The sequence below is a fragment of the Plutella xylostella genome, chromosome 31, assembly GCF_932276165.1.
Source record: "Plutella xylostella chromosome 31, ilPluXylo3.1, whole genome shotgun sequence".
Taxonomy (NCBI): domain Eukaryota; kingdom Metazoa; phylum Arthropoda; class Insecta; order Lepidoptera; family Plutellidae; genus Plutella; species Plutella xylostella.
In genome coordinates, this window is record NC_064011.1 from 2,201,362 (window position 1) to 2,218,611 (window position 17,250).

Below are 17,250 nucleotides of genomic sequence, written 5' to 3' on the forward strand. Positions count from 1 at the left end.
TAAATTTACTTGTAGAAAGCCTTTAAATGACGCCAGATATATGACTTGTTATAAATTCGTTATTATAAATATTTCAGTACGAACAATGCCTTAATGACGGTATAATCCTCGGGTTTCCTTATCCAGCTACCACAACTAAGCAAATATCTTATGTGTCAAAATCGACATATTTTGTATGGATCTGACAGATGTTTGACAGATAAGTGATGCTAAAGGATTGTATATTGATAGTTTGTCGATGAATATAAAAGTTTACGTTCCGCATACAAAGTACCGCCTTTAGCGGAAACTATCATGAACCATTTGACATAATGTAGAAGATAGAAGAAAACGTAAACTTTTTTCGTTTTCGTATATTGCGAACCCGGCTCTGGAGGGCCTGGTAGCTACGGGTTGCCTTATGCAACAGGTCTACAGACTTAGATGCCAATGCCCCCTAGTTTTGCAACGTGGCGGACCCAGAACATAATTCTAGGTTTGTCTATGGTCTTCATTATAACTGTCCGATCATGATTGCCGACTAGGCTTTCTTACTGGCGGGTCATAGCAATGTCAATGCATGTTCATATTCAGACACCGATTATCCTAGATAATTCTTTATTGCACACAAATACAGAAACTACAACAGGTAGTTAGACGGTACAATTGGTGGCCTTATTGCTAAGAGAAATATCTTCGAGACTACCTCGGAGGAGAGAAATTATACATACGAAAACAATTGCCTCATTCGAAAAATGAACCTGAGACTTCGCATCCACTAACCACTGCACCGTTCGGTCGCCTAAAGAAACGTGATCTCAAAAACAATTGCGTATCGGCATAAGCATCCTCTTCAATTTGGCTATCCCCAACAGATCCCCATAAGCACGCAAAGGCTGAAATAGCGTAATTAAATTCCAGTCAACAGCCTATCAATTCTTGCCAAAACAGTGCCACGCCTCGCCCAACAATCAGCCTTGCGCATCAATATAAATAGTTTAGAGCGCCGCCAAACATATTATGGTAATCAGTAGGTACCGTAAAGTCGGTTGTGGAGACACCTATGACGTCACCACGGAAGCTTGGTCCGTGCTTGACAACCAGTGACTAAGCTATAGGCGTTCCTTGCATTCGTTATTGTGGCGTACCAAGATTTGCCGTGTAAAACTTGGATAAAGTACCATTTCAAACAGTGATCATGATAAAATATGGATTAGGTACCTATACCTAACCTACACTAGAATTAAAGAAAAATGCATTCTTATTCACCAACCCGCACTAGGCCAGCGTGGTGGACTAGGCCTAAACCCTTCCTTCATTGGAAGGAGACCCGTGCCCCAGCAGTGGGGACGTAATGGGTCGTGAATCGTGATGATGCATTCCTATTGCGTCGTATCGTTTTGGAACTATGCGGTGGTACACTTTTTCAAACGTATAGGACACGTAGTATTCGATGAGAGGTTAAAATAAATAAAGTAGGAAGCAATTTGTATGACACGAGTCCGTCACGAAAAGCGATGCCATAACTGTCCGGTTAATTGCTTCGTTGTTAGATTCTTTCATTGTTAATTGGTTATGTTTTAACCAATTGAACGTACAGAAACTAAGTACCCGTTCTACGGAGAAGATAGTCTAATCTGAATCGTTATTGTACAACTTCCTCATTAATACTCAAAATTGTCTCTCTTAGCTCGTAGGGTTGCCTGGAAGAGATCGCTTTTCGCGATAAGGCCGCCCTTAGTGTTCTATAGATTTTTAGTCTTAAATGTTATTTTAAGTGTTTATGTACATTAATAAAGTTATACTACACTACTACTACGTTATGAGATGTAGAATATGTCTAAGTAACTTAAGTAAGGATTGAAATTAAAACTGCTACCGCTATAGGTTTGTGGTCAATCGGAGGACGCCACTGTAAATGTAATACTTTGTTTTTTAATATGATACCTTTGTGACGTCTGAGGGATGAAGACCAAATAAAATATGACTGATAATGGGATCATAGTGGATAGAGTGAAATACCAAAGCATGACACAGAAAGAAGACCCTAAATAAGGATGAAGGCTTGACAGGAATTAAGAACAGCATTTCCGAAAAGCAGAAAGAAGACAGTGTTGTGTATCGCCACTTAGAAGAGGTCAGATGAGTTTTGCACCTTGATTGAAGGGAACCTTTCGCTTCAATGCCAAAAATTTGGATAGCAGTATTTTGAATTAGGGTCATGCCGTGCAGCGTGCGCGAAACTCAAGTAGCTATTGGTCGAACCTTCATAATAACATATTTGGCATCCAGCTTGAGGGGAATGCCAATAATGAAATGCTGATGTTTGTTTGTTTTCCCCCACGTCTGCGATCAATAAGCTAAATAAGGGCGCTGGTCGGTCAAGGATGCAGCGTTGGGAATGCGCTTTACCTTCAGAAATAGTAAATAAAACTTACAATGTAGGTTTGAGAAGGAGGTTGAGGGTTGCCACCGCCTTATGCGCATAATTATTTTTATTACTGGCATTTTCCTCAAACAGCTGTTGGTATCTGCTAGATGCTTCTGATGATAAACATTGGAGCTTCTATGCTGCATTCGCATCAATGTCTGAATATATATGAATATTGAGGGCCTTCACATCAAAACTTTGACACATGCTAAACGCTGCCAGCAGGCTGTCAAACGTCTCACAAATGTGTCAAATTTTGATTTAAACATTTACTAAACAAGGTTTTATTTATTTGGTAGTATCACAGTGTTTAACAACGACATTGTTAACCCTACTATGTTTATTAACATATCACCTTATAATGACAGTCGTACTTACACGTCTAGGACCACTGATAACATTCCTCCCTCTATTCCACGGGCCGGCCGGATGGGCACAATTTAACCTTGTCTAGAGTTTCCTTCACGGGATTAGCAAGTTGTAATCCGTTTAATATTTCGTGACCGATTGTCTCGGTTTAACTGTCCGCGGATTATCGAATTAACCAAGTTTGTGGAAACCGGCCGGCGCGGTTTGTAGCTGAATTAGTTGTTGAGATGTTTTTTGGTTTAGTGTAATTGTATATGGCTATTCAAGATTTTGCCATAGCATTGTTAGACTAATGAAGATTATGCGATATAACCGTTTACTAAACGACCTTATGCCCTAACATTCTTGGGGAAACGAAACTTTGGCCAAACGTTGCAATACGAGATTAGAGATATAAATCTTAGGCCAAAAACGGTAGAACCTTCTCACCTACCATGTTCACTCGATAAGGCGGCTCCTTTCGTACACATTACTGTGTAAATATAATAATTCCATCGAAATTATCTACAACAACAAGCCCTGCAAATCATAAAACACGAGAAAGCCCAAGCAATATGCACTTTAACCCGTCAAGTTTCATACCACATCATTTTCCACAATCGCCTGGACTCTCCACATCACTTGTTAGCTACCTCTATTGCCCTTACTTTAAAGTATATAATACCACGACACAGGCCCTATTTAAGGGACTAGGCAATCTAAAACTGAACATGTGTTAGGTTTTTTGCCCGCATCAAACTTTCATTACTAGTTGAAGCTTCTTGAAGAGTCACTCTCTAACTCCGCCGGTTTAACTACTGAGGACTTTGAGTTGAGGGAAACTTTAGCGCTGTGATTGGCTGGATGGTCTTTGCAGGATTTCATTTCAGGTTAAGGTAGATTTGCTGGGATGAAAAACTGGGCGTAGTAATCTAGTGTTAGAATAGGTTTATTGAATAATGATAACTTATTTTAACATGTGTTGTATTGTATCTGACAAAGAAAAAGCTCAGAATACGTTCGTTGTTTACCATTTTATTTGTAGGTATATATTAGTATCACTTTTCATCTCCTCAAATCCAATTTGGTGTTCACGTGGGCTACTATTTTTGGTAGCGTTTTATGTTACTCAAAATATATCTCGTTTGTTGAACCGACTGCTTATGAAACTTTATTTTATTACATCAGAACAAAACGCGTAACCTTTTCGTCGGTACTGTAGAACTTTTTTTCTTAATAAGTCTCTAGCAATGAAACTGGCAACCAATAAACCATTTAGCTTACGAAGCCTGCAATAAGTTCAGTCGTTCGCCACTAGATGGCGCCACAGGTTGCAGAGTGGAGGGTCTATTGATTTTACGTCACTGGCCTCTTAGTAAATATTTTGTTTGCAATGATAAGATTGCTCCTAATCGTATTGCCATGTTTTTTATTAGTTCTCTCTGTCTCTCTCTCTTCCGCGGTTAATTTGTTTCGAAGTTTTAATTGGACATAATTATAACATTGCTGTACTTACCTATTTTTTTTAAACTTGGCAACAAATTCCTAAAAATCTACTTTGAGTAGAAAACTCTCAAAATTTTGTTAAAATCCTCTTTTAATTCGTCAACTTTCGCCGCTTTTCAGCAACCCAATTAAGTTTAACTGGTCTGTGGAAGGTTATTAACAGTTTAGACACGCTCGTTACGTTGCTTATTTCACCATTGAACAAACAAACGAAATAACGTACACTTTAACTTTTGAAATAACTTTTTAAAACTGCAAGATAATAACATGTAATTAATTGAGGCATTTGGGGTCTTCTCTTCCGATTTATTTCATACAAGACAAAATCGTACAATACAAATATTAGCTGTATTGAAGGAATTTCGTAGTAATGTTAACACGTCCACGAGCATTTCATATTCATGGGACGTAGAAACCACGTCCCGCATACAGGAGGGTTACTCTATACTGCTAAAAACGAACGAACTAGAGCTGTCCTGCAATCGGCACGTTTAATGCAACAAAATAGAGTCCTGAGTCGACGACCGAATGGCGTAGTGGTTAGTGACCTGACTACTGAGCCGATGGTCCCGGGTTCGATTCCCGGCTGGGGCAGATATTTGTTTAAACATAGATATTTGTTCTCGGGTCTTGGATGTGCCCGTAAAATGGCAATAGGCCCGCCCCCTATTACATTGGGACTAACATAACACTCTGGCGTAAAGTGGGTGCAGCAATGCACCTCTGCCTACCCCGCAAGGGAGTACATTAGTACAAGGCGTGAGTGCGTGTGTGTGTGTGTGTGTGTGTAATAGAGTCCTGGCACACACAGCGTCATATAGAGTGGCCCCCACCTCCGTCGATAACGGTGTTTCCGCGTCTATATTCTGAGAGATTGCTTGCTGTTTCGGGTGTTAAAATATTTTGTCCGGCCTGAAGGACGTAAAAGAGGATGATTTAGAAAGACGTAGCTGGATGGCTTGAAAGAAGATAATATGTTGATTCAGATGGTATGACAGAGGATAGTGTAAAATGGCGTGATATGACGCACAAAACCGACCTAAATAAGGAGAATGCTAGGGAGTAGAAGGAAAAGAAACCGGGGCTAAGGATGGTCAACATCATCAGTCACAAAAATATGTTAACAAGAGTAAATTATTCCTATTTATCGTAGATGCTAAGTATATTTATTTTCGATGACTAACTGCGTAACCTCAGCGTGCTTAGCTAGCTATCTCCTATTTCTGACCCTGGATTAATTCCGTCCGGGGCAGTCACCACATTAACTCAATTTGACCACGTAGGTAACCCCATTTATGTGTCATACGGTCAAAGTCAGCGATTGTATCCGAAACGCAACATGAGGTGTCAAATATTCGGCCTTCTGACTCAGGAATTAAGCTTCCGAGTCCAATAGTAGCCAGCAAGTCCCCGATTGTACCTATACGTGTATGCTTGTGCTAAAAATAACCTCTAGTTCAAACTTGAAATCCTAAATTGATTGCGGAAACTAGACAGATGAAGCCTGGATGCCCTGGATTGTTCCTATCCTAGACGTCAGTTTGTAGACCAATTTGAATACATACGGGTAATTTGTCTACTGCTTGAAATACGCCTGTCTCATGGCACTTTAAGAGATCAGGTAGCTACCGGTTTGAAAAGCTTTCATCGCTATCGTCAGCTAACTAATTATTCACTGGTATAGATAATAGCCGGCCCCAAAGAACGCCACAACATTCTGTCCTCAGCCTTCCTCATTCATCTGCTTGAAATAAAATAAGGCCACGAATCCACTATGTTGCCAGAATTAGCCTTCCGACTTCCGACAAATTTATTAGTGTAAGTAAGTGCGCCCCAAATTGCAGGATTCATCACACTCTATCAAGCTAAGGAGAGATATGGTGTATGAGAGTAGCAAATAAAGTTCATTTTCAAGCTCGGACGAAAAGGATGGGTATTTTTAGTATATTTAACCAATTAACATTTATCTACAGCGCCACTATAGCTGCCTGTTTGTCTATTTAAAGTCCGAAAAGGATGAAAAATTTAATATATCCATAGATAGAATATGTATGTTAATGAAAATCATTTTGGGCTAAAAGTGGTCAACGTGTAAAAAATAGAGGCAAATAAACAGGACTTTCAAATTCGCCAAACCTCTCAAACGTCCAAATGTAATTAAAGCAAAGTGGCTTTCTCTTCGAAAACCAGAAAGGTCAAATGCAATTCTTGTAAAATGAGAAGCGGATATCTTACACGGGAAGACAAGTCTTGGCAGGAACCTTCTAGAACGATCCAGAACCTTACAACGTAGGCATTAAGAGGGATGGAAAGGAAATTTGGTTACAATGTAAGCTACGCTTTTGGCTTCCCGCCCGTTCCGGATTACAGTTATGCAGATTGGTGGAATCTAGTTCCGGTTTCGGTGTTTGCTAGTTTACTATTCATCAGCTAATGAGCCCTTTCTTGGCTTCGTATCTTCAAGACCTCCGGGTGGTGCAGTGGTTATGCATGACGTTCACTTTTGGGGCACACTGTTTATGAGTTACTAGCTTTGCTGCACCTTAAAAAGTTTTCTTGAGGGAACTCCGCGATAAAAAGTATCCTATGTGTTAATACAGGGTGTCAGCCACTGACAGCTAACTCCATACTACTCCATACATTTTATAATTTATTAATTATCCCTCATGTATGTTATCTTTATCTCATGATATCTAGCGTCTCCGTCAAGACAAGATGAAAGATCAAATCTTAGAATGGGAAATTTGAGCTTTAGACCCCTTCAAAGCTCCGATACAAATCCGCCTAAAAGCCTATTTTCCGGTAAACTGTTAAGAGAAGGTGTAGAGTGTTTTCTTCATTGTGAGAAAGGCAGTATGTGATGTAGGTAAAGCATTTATTTAATTGTACTTAACGATTTGACTACTGTGAGAACCCATTTTTTGAAATACCAAAATTGTTTGGTTGCATATGTAAACAATATTCAATTTGTTGCATATTATATTTAGTATCTATCTATCTATGTATTTGTGTAAATATATCAGCTGTCAGACACCCATAACACAGGTTCTGCCTAGCTTGGGGTCGGATGGCCGTGTGTGAGATGTCCCCAACATTTTTATTTATTTATTTTATATTTGGTTTAGACAGCACTACGTTTATGCGTGGGTGTGGTAGCAGCAATCCCTTTAGGCTTTCAGTCCACTGGAGCGGAGTGGCGTGGGAGTTCCACCATGCGAGTGAGGAAATATGCGTCAATATAACATCACGTGTCGAGATTCACTGCAAATATACCTATTTGGTGGATTGATGGTCAGATGTAGGTTACAGACTTGGGGAGCTATTCCACCGAGGATGTGCTATTCTGCGTTGCTATGGATGCGTTTGATATACACCCATCATATATATGCACTGATGGGAACAGATTTCATTTCACATCATGGCAGCATAGCACATCTCTGGTGGAAAGGTACCCCTATACGTCATCATCATTCTATAGCTGCCACTTTTGGACGTAAGCCTCTCCCAAAGCACGCCACTGAATGCAACTCCTATACTACATGTAGTAAAAGATGAGCAATATACACGGCTATACAAACAACGGTGAATCCTAATGACCGCAAGTTATTCAGGCAGGTTTTTGTTCTGAGGTTGAGATCATCAATTGCCTTGCATCATTGCCAATTTAGGAAAACCGCGGAATACCGTGAGTCTTGAGATTATTTTCAATTGATGCATTTTATGCCTTAACCTTTGCAACGCTAAGAAATATTTCTTGTCTGGGAGATGATTAACAACTATGTGCATTCGATGCCTTAAAAAACGGTCTACCCTGTCAACATCATCTGCCATAATCGTCCACGGTTGGACAAAGACCAAGGAGCGCCATGAAATTTCGTGCTCGGCCTTCTTCATCGCACTGTCTAGGTCGTCAGCCTAGCCAGCCCTACCTGTATTTCTTCAAATTCACACAAGCACTATGCTCGTTAATGTTAATTGCTAATAGGGACTTCCCGGAACACTAGTTTCCTTTGATTAATACGAAGATTCGTGGCACCGCGCCCCAAGGTTACTTCTTATCAGTTTTTAAGTAAAAACATAAGTAAGTAGCCTTACTGCCGGTTTCACAACTGAGAACATGAACTTGAGTGAGCATGCATCCAACAATGGCTAATGATGATAATGGTATGATGATGATGAAAGATCTATCAGGGTAAACTTGTAAAGGGCCTTTTACTGCTCAATCTATTGAATTATGTAAGTTTTCCAATAAGAAAATTGATAAAAAAGTGCGTTACATGTTAAAAGGTAGTAAAGGATTGCAATAATTTTAGACTGCGGGTTGGTGTGTTCACATAATCTAGATATACTTACTCATTATTAAAACAACAATTGGTTTTGAAATACATTAGTTTATTAGTGTAACAACAGTAACACTGCGTCCGCAACGCTGGCATGTGCATTACCAAATTGTGACCCATTTCCGAGGCCCTTTCTAATGGCACGTTAATTACTTGGCCAGTTTAGATAACAACCAATAATATTGTATATTGTTTGGAACAATGTACACTGGACTTGCGTCATTCGGTTAGGGCCACCGTTATCTGGGTGGCTTGTATCTGAAAGTATGTGTTTTGGTTTTCTATTAACAAAATTATAACACCTTCTGTTTCGCTTATGGGTTATTATTATCGCGTATACACCCGTGAGCAATAAAAAAAATTCCAGTGACAGCACTGAATTACTCCTAAACGGAAAAGACTAGCTCAATGACGCCGTCTTCAAAACAGTAAAACATAGATTTAGAACGGCTAAGCCGATTTTGATAAAATAGGGCTAATAACAATCGGGGTAACATCATCATCATTCTATCAATCTATGATCGGAAAGAAACTAAACGAAAATCGGTTCGGCCGTTTGGGTGATACGCTACCATTCACAGATACTTGAACCTATAACAGCCCTATTTTTGCCTCGGGGGTTAAAATACGTCTCGGTTTAAAATACAAAACGGTTAGCAGCGCCTTGACGTTTATCAGTCGGCCATCTTGTCCGGTTTCCCGCCAATTGGATGATTGCGCGGGAGCGGCGTGTCAAGGTGACTCCTTGCTGGGCCCAAACAATGCCGCGGAAAATACACTGGCAGCTTACGAATTTATGAAAAATAAATAGCTGGGAGCTTACGGAATTAAGAAAAATAAAAAGAGAATTCTCTTGCCAGCCAGTACTTTTCTTTAAGTATTTAAAAGTAGTTTTCTCGGTTCGTAATTGGACACCGAATGTTCGGTCAATGTGAATATTCGTATGAATATAAGAGAGTGAAACTAATTACCTAAGTACCTACCGAAAGGGAAGTTGGAACTTGTTCGAAGATTATTCTCCTTGTTTCATAATAATTAAATAGCGATTAAAGACATGTATGATAAATGCATGTAGATTTAATTTAACATAAGTTTTATCTACAGTATTTATAACCTACCTATAGGTATATCTCACTGGTGCTATTTGGAGCTATCCAGACAGACATTGTAAAATAGGCACTTACAGTAACAAGATTTACCTTCTTCATAAATATTTTGACGGTTGAAAATAGTTGAGATGTCGAGTCGTTGGTCTGGGAAACTAATTTTATTAGCACTTTTGTTAAATTGAATCGGAAAATTTACATTCAAGACTCAACTGTAATTTTAGTTAAATGAGATACATTTTGAGTTAAAATGCTGAAACCTAAGAGAGTGTAATTAAACTAATTAAGTAAGTACACGACTTCAAAGGACATTGTTCAGTTAATATAAGCTTGTTGTTGCAAAGGCACAAAATACTTCAGAGTTACTATCCACAGCTTAAATACATTATAAACATAGTTATGAAAACGGTTCGGTATTATAATATTCATAGTTTTGCAAAAGTGCTATAACAATTAATATAATAATAAACAAATATATTATCACTTTTGCAACATCCTTTAGACAGCACATAACATTAGAAACACATTAAAATTATATTATGAGATAATAAATTGAATATGAATTGAAGTTCAGTTTATGCCCTTAGCAGATTTGCACACTGGGCATCTGGACATAACTGAAAGCTATACTTAAATAAGAACAAGATTATAACTTGTCACCCAACTTGCGTCTCGCAAGGTCGACGAAACAACCTCTATTGTCATCATTTCCTTTTCGAGTTTTTTTACTCTGTATGCTTTATCCCACGGTTATGTATTAATAATAAACCTATTATTTGTTCCCTGTCTGTCTATACTGAGAGGTAGTCATTTACGAAGTAATTACATTGAAAATTTTGTATATATTTTTCAATATTTACAAACATTACGTTTATCTTCAGTTTTATAAATTTGAAAAGTTGGAATGTTCCAATCTGCAGTTGGCTGATAAAGTCTAGACCTCTTATTGGTGCATTGGCTCCCGCCTCGATGTCAACATCTCATATTTTTTCCTCTAAGTTCATCCAGCCAGTAAAACGTTGACTTTCATCAACATTTTCTTTTACACAAAGGAGGTTTTCCTTTTTTATTAAAAACTAATTTCACGCGCACTGGCCAGCGTCGCGACGCCGTCGTTCCTCCTCTGTTTTTGTAACCTATAGACTAGATAGAGTATAAGAAACTAATTATGAAGGACCTTCGATACCAACTGAACCCTAACGACTGCAAAATAAACAGCGTTGCACGGCGTAACATTATCAAAACAAACAAGATAACGCGGGAAAACTCAGCTGCCTAGAGAGCCGTTCAATTGATTTATCGTCCGATTCGTCCGTTGAAAGGTTTTTCTTCTGTTTATCAACCTCTTTGAACTGGCAACACTATCCCGATGGCGGTCTGTCGTAGTTCTAAATTCGAATACGGTCGGTGTACACAGCTATTTCTATCCGGCCAGTTACAAAACATCTCCATAGTTTTCCAATGTGCCTGCTGGTAATAGCAGGTACTGTGAGTGTAGTGTGGCTGGATACCTATTTGCTGAGGCAACGATATCTCGAGGCTCGTGTGACGTTTGCTGGCTGTTCGCAGTCAGTCGTTCTCGATTCGCCCCGTACGCCGCACGGGCCGTCACGGTTAAACGAAAATTCGGATTTCGATATCTGCGTTCGATTTTTAAATGTGAAACACATTCGATGTGAGGTGCTTTTGTTTCCTTTTTGTGGAATTTCTGGATGTGCGTGCCAGTGATTTTTGGATTGATAGTGTGCTCTTTGGATTAAAGGAGGATTTACACTCGGACAATATTCAGTGTACATGTGGTTTGTTTTTGTTGTAATGTATTATTATTGAATTGTTTAGCTGTGTCGGTATGTTGTACCGAGCAGGACCGGTTCTGTCGGTGGATTTTTCCACACGGCATATTCATTCATTGTCATAAATAAATAATTGCTCAGTCAGATATCACTAAGTTGTATGTATTATTGTAGCACAATAGCTTTGATTCGGTCCTGAACGAGTATTTCGGCTCTCAGATAAGGACGCACCGAGAATACAAAGGATTCTCGCAATCTTTTATAATGTGACACGGCGATACTTGAGGAATCCTATTATTGTCCCGCAATACGAATCTATGTTCACTCACTTGACAAAATTCTTTAGTAATTTTTCGATTACTCACCGATAGGTATACTGGTGAATTTTTATGCCACAGGATCTCACATTACTTATAAGAATTTGTAATTCGTGTACCTATTAGGTATAGAAAAGTAATCAATTTTGAAATACAACATGATTCAACATCATGTCTATAATAATACTAATTAACAGTATTATATTTTGTACGTACTTACTATAATAATACTAATTAACAGTATTATATTTTGTACGTACTTAAGGATTCTGTAATTTGCTGATCCCAACTGAAATTATACTTATTAAAATGCCTATGAAAGGTTCAAAACAGGTTCAAAGTATGTTTTACAGTTGAATAAAATATTTGATATCTATTTTGCGTGTGTAGTTTTTGTGGTAACACCCGATTGGTCAATACGGAACCTGTTAACCACTAAAACCTGATAATTTCGCTTTTCGCTCACTGTTTGTTTCAACGTCACTCAATGTTTTGACACCAACATTTCTTACTCCATTCATAATTTCATCCTCGACTTTTCTTTACCACACACTTGGAACAAAGCCGGTGTAAATTCCAATTTCACACTTACTGCTATTTGTTTATGGGCGTGTAAAGTGACGAAAATTCCAAAGGCGCGCCTCGCCGCCTAGAAGGCAATAGGGTTTATATTCGTATTGCGACTATGAGTATGAATACTCAGGGTCGGTTACTCATGAATTAAGCATCATCATACGCCGGCCGTGTAGATGAATAGCTATTTGATTTGAGCGTTCAGACGGACCTACACTGTCGGGCTTGTCCGGTGTCGCGTGTCGGACATAGGTCTCTCCCTAGGAGCGTTTTTTAAAGCTTCCTTATAGAATAGAATACTACTTTATTGAGTTACTAGAATACAAATACAATGGATATTACTCAATAGGCGGCCTTATCCCTAAAAGCGAACACTTTCAGGCAACCTTTGGATAGAGGAAAGACATACAGAATAAATGAGGAAGGTATCCAAATATTATAACAAATATTCTTATACAACCACTATCGGCCACCGTATAGGGCTCGGACCCATCCGGAGGTGTCGTAGGTCTTCAGGTCATCAGTGAGGATGACAAAAGCCAATAAAGTATCTGAAAAAGCTGTTACTATGCAGCAAATCAATAAAGAAACAATCTAGGATAAGTTAAAAAAAATAAAAAAATGCATAGATACTAACCCCCTTATTCATAGAAAAGTTACAAGACGTTTTAACTAATAAACTGTTTTGTCCCTCTCTGTCAAAGAACAAATTGTTCTTTGTCGGAGAGGGACAAAACAGTTTATTAGTTAAAACGCTTTGTAACTTCTCTATGAATAAGGGGGTAAGTACCTAGTTATTTACACGGTCTTATGATTATTTTTATTACAAGACGGTTGCAACTTAATAATAACCTTTACACATTTAATATAAATAAAATATTTAGGTCCCTATTCTGAAACTAAAATCAAAACTGTGCAATAGCCTTATTGTCTTCGAGCCCAGACCGGAATGTCGGTAATACATAATTTATTGTAATGACCACCTCATTAAGTTCTGAACAAGTTTTAAATGTCAAAGTGACAGGACCTTGTGTTTAGGTACTGAGTGATAAAGTTCAGACTTGTGTGTATTTACCTTTTCCTCGAAACCTAAGTAGGTATTGAAACCTAAGTACCTAGGCAGGTATAGTGCCGATTGAGTCAAGGTACAAATTCTTAATGACGTTAGTCACTCACTAGTTTAAAGTTAATTCTAAAAACAAGTAATTTCTGGGTATAAAGTGTTCGCAGTTTTTTGTGTTTTAGGTACATAATTAAATATATTTTTTTCTTCGCTGAACTATTAGTTATCACCTTAGCATTCTCGAAATCATAATAAACATAGTATTTGAAACTTATGCAATTTAAATTAAGCGGTGTTAACACCTCATCTGTTAAACGTGTGTCTAGTATTTATAGTAAGGCCGTAAAACCACACCCTAGCCACTCTTTATAGGCTGAATATTGATTCTACAACATACATACATACAGTGCCGGTTTTAGTACTACCAGCGCCCTGGGCGAGATTTCTACGGCGCCCCCTAACTGAAATTCAAACCCATTCGAAATAAGGCGAAGTATAATAATGAAATTAAATAAAACATAATAAAATTAAACATTTATTAAAAAAACTAATAAAATTTTACTTTTCTAGCCTTTCTATCGGCGAACTCTTTTTGCCCAAGATGAGCCTATAACTTCTCTAGAAAAAAAAAATTGAGGTTGAATTTTTCAACTGTCTTTTGGACACGACGACCACGACGTTAACTTTAACTTCACTCAATGAAAGATTTGAACAGTTATGTGAGTACTCGGAATCTTAGTCTTATTTGTACAATTTAAAACAGAATCCAGAAAAACACGACCTTATCAAACTCTGTAGTGATCTTCAATTAAAAAAAACACGCACTCACGCCCTTGCGGGGTAGGCCGAGGTGCATTGCTGCACCCACTTTTCGCCAGAGTGTTATGTTAGTCCCAATTTAATAGGGGGCGGGCCTATTGCCATTTTACGGGCACATCCAAGACCCGAGAACAAATATCTGTGTTTAAACAAATATCTGCCCCAGCCGGCAATCGAACCCGGGACCATCGGCTCAGTAGTCAGGGTCACTAACCACTACGCCATTCGGTCGTCTACGCCATTCGGTCGTCAAATGAAATGTAAATTCCAAATCAGACATGTGTGTTGAGCGATGAACTCATAAGTCTGAAATCGTTTTTGCCTGATCAGAAAGTGGTTACTCCTGTTTTTGTTTTAAATAATATAAAGGGGCGCCGCCTAACGGCGCCCCTTAAAGTCCGGCGCCCCTGGGCGGTCGCCCAACCGCGCCCTACCCTAACGCCGGTACTGCATACATATGCTCACGACTGTAATCCTCGAAGGGGTAGTCAGAGGTGACTCGTAAGCGAGTCACCCGCGTTTCGCTGTACATTTGTAGTATTTGTACTCACGTAATAGGTCGCGAGCCGTATCGCCGTTTTTGAATGAGTACAATGCACTCAAGTTGTCGGGTAAGTGAGCAACTCGACTGTCACAGATGTTTTCAAGCTCCCGAAGGCCTAGGCTCTGATTCTACGGATAGACAAATCCAACAAGTTGTGTAGTGTAAGGACGGTTTTATATACGTAGTGGACAAAGGAAGCTTGGGACGTGACTGACTTTATGTAGATAGACGAATGCAAATCGTATATGAAATATTACGATCAGACGAGTCGTAATAATATTAATTATATATCGGTATTACGAGCGAAGCCCACGTTCTTATAAATCTAGTATGTATATCTATTTATATCTAGATTCTAGGACAGTGTAACGGATGATGTCTCCATTAAGTAATGGTTCGAAATTAATTAATACTTAATTATAGCTAGTCATCATCATCACACCCCATCACGTCCCCACTGCTGGGGCACGGGTCTCCTTCCAATGAAGGAAGGGTTTAGGCCTAGTCCACCACGCTGGCCTAGTGCGGGTTGGTGGACCCCAACACAAGCAAGCTTGTGCTGAGAGAGTAAAGCGAGTACCTATTTGTAATGCAATCACAGATAAAACCATAGCTATGGTTTCTTAGTACGCAACCGTTAGTTGTATGGTTTCTTAACAAACTCACTCGAGCGTGTAGGGTGGTTTTACTTAATTATTGTGAAGCTTTATTAGTCTATGCTTTAGTTTATGAATGTATGTTTGTATTGGCAATATATCTTATTAGTACTTCATTCTGCGGTTTGTATTGGGTATACAGTTGTGTGTGTGAACTCGTTCATAGAAATACATAAAATAGACACAATATACGAAAAGTTTAGGAAGAATCGATTCTAAAAATATCTCACCGGTCAGAAAGGAATTACAGTCAGAAAATGTTAACTTTGCAACGGTTAAAAGATGATAGACTATATTTCCCTTGATTCTGTTGTAAAGTTAGCGTTGTTGGAATCTAGACGTGCAATAGTCCTTCCAGAAACTGGATGTTACGATGTTTACTGGTGACAAGTTGGTTAAGTCAACTACTTTAAGGCATAACAACTTACAGTTGAGAGCTACGCTTAACCTAATTTTAACTTGCGCCTAAACTATTTGAGACAACTACGTAGGTACTATACATAGTTTGGTGACATAACTTTGTCTTTGTACTTAAGCTCCTATACATAGATGGTTATTTACTGCTTAAATACCACGCATTAATTACACTAATATTGTAGAGGCGAAAATCTATGTGCTACTCTTTCACGCAAAAACTACAACAGCTTGGATTTGATGCTATAGCATACATAAACTATGTTTTATCACGGAATGCCAACGGGAAATCTTTTAAAACGTACCAACAAATTAACCACATAAGTTTAAATAAAGATACTGTATGCATTCGTAGGTGAGTTCAATGAAATTGTCAGTTAAAACGTTATAACGATTAGATTTAGATGTGTTATTGAAATCAAAAGCACTGTATCTAAGAAGTACCCACATTTTCAACATGGCAAATTGTGAGCCAAGAGATTTATTTATGCAGCAAAGTACCTGTAGCAGGCCTTTTGACCCTTGGTAATTACCGACAATTACAAGCTTGGAACTTTAAGGGCCTTTGAAAGTATCGCGTTTCATGAGCCTTTGTATGGTGTCTGTTTGTATATCTACGTTAGCATGGAATAAGGTTCTACTACACTCACGGGCAATGAAAAGGTTCCACTGAGAAAAATACAAAATTACTCCTTAACGGAAAAAGCTAGCTTTATGACGCCCTCTTCAACATTAAAGTACATTTAACAGAGCAACAGGATATTACCTACTAAAAACAATAATATTGTGTTACAATTTTAAATTAAATGTTGGAAAAAATTGAGGTCCTTTGGTGTCTGCTTTTTGTGAGTGAAACTATTTCATTGCCCGTGAGTGTAAATGACGATTCAGCCAATCATAGTGCTGCATGAAATGTGACAAGTCCCGATTAAATTTGAGTTTTCAAGTGTCAACTGACAGACAGTGGGTAAACCTGAATACTTTGGATTTTTATGCAAAAAGGTGGAGTGGAAATAGGAAAACTTTTCCACGAAAATAACTTTCAATCTTTCAAATAATCCTTTAGAGAAAATATATTTCTTCATACGAAACTTTTCCGCATTCGCAACCAGCAATGGTGCTAATAATACACCCCCGAGGTACGTATTTTAATATGAGGTAAGGAATATAAGGATAGTGTTTGGAAATGAGAGATGGCAATCTTGATAAATGACTAGCTGAGAATGTCATGTTATTATTATAATATTTGCCAGCCGTGCCGCTTATTTACTTTGGTGTTGAGTATATAAGTGGTTACGTGAATATTATGTACTGCTATGTATCAAATGATATATGTAACTTTTTTATTATAACTTATGTAT

The 17,250-nt window shown here is 38.4% G+C and overlaps 1 protein-coding gene across 5 annotated transcripts in view; it reads left to right on the forward strand.

Annotated features, from left to right (window-relative positions):
• LOC105391331 (serine/threonine-protein kinase MARK2) overlaps positions 1-17,250 on the forward strand; it is a 132,653-nt gene that overhangs the window by 6,922 nt on the left and 108,481 nt on the right. The window contains exon 1 of one of the 5 annotated variants that reach the window (XM_048632235.1): positions 10,607-11,509. The exons of 3 other annotated variants lie outside the window; for them this stretch is intronic. The gene's annotated coding sequence lies outside the window, so the exon portion shown is untranslated. Of the gene's footprint in view, positions 1-10,606; positions 11,510-17,250 lie in introns of those variants that run through there. One more of the 5 variants, XM_048632237.1, reaches the window with a different exon arrangement.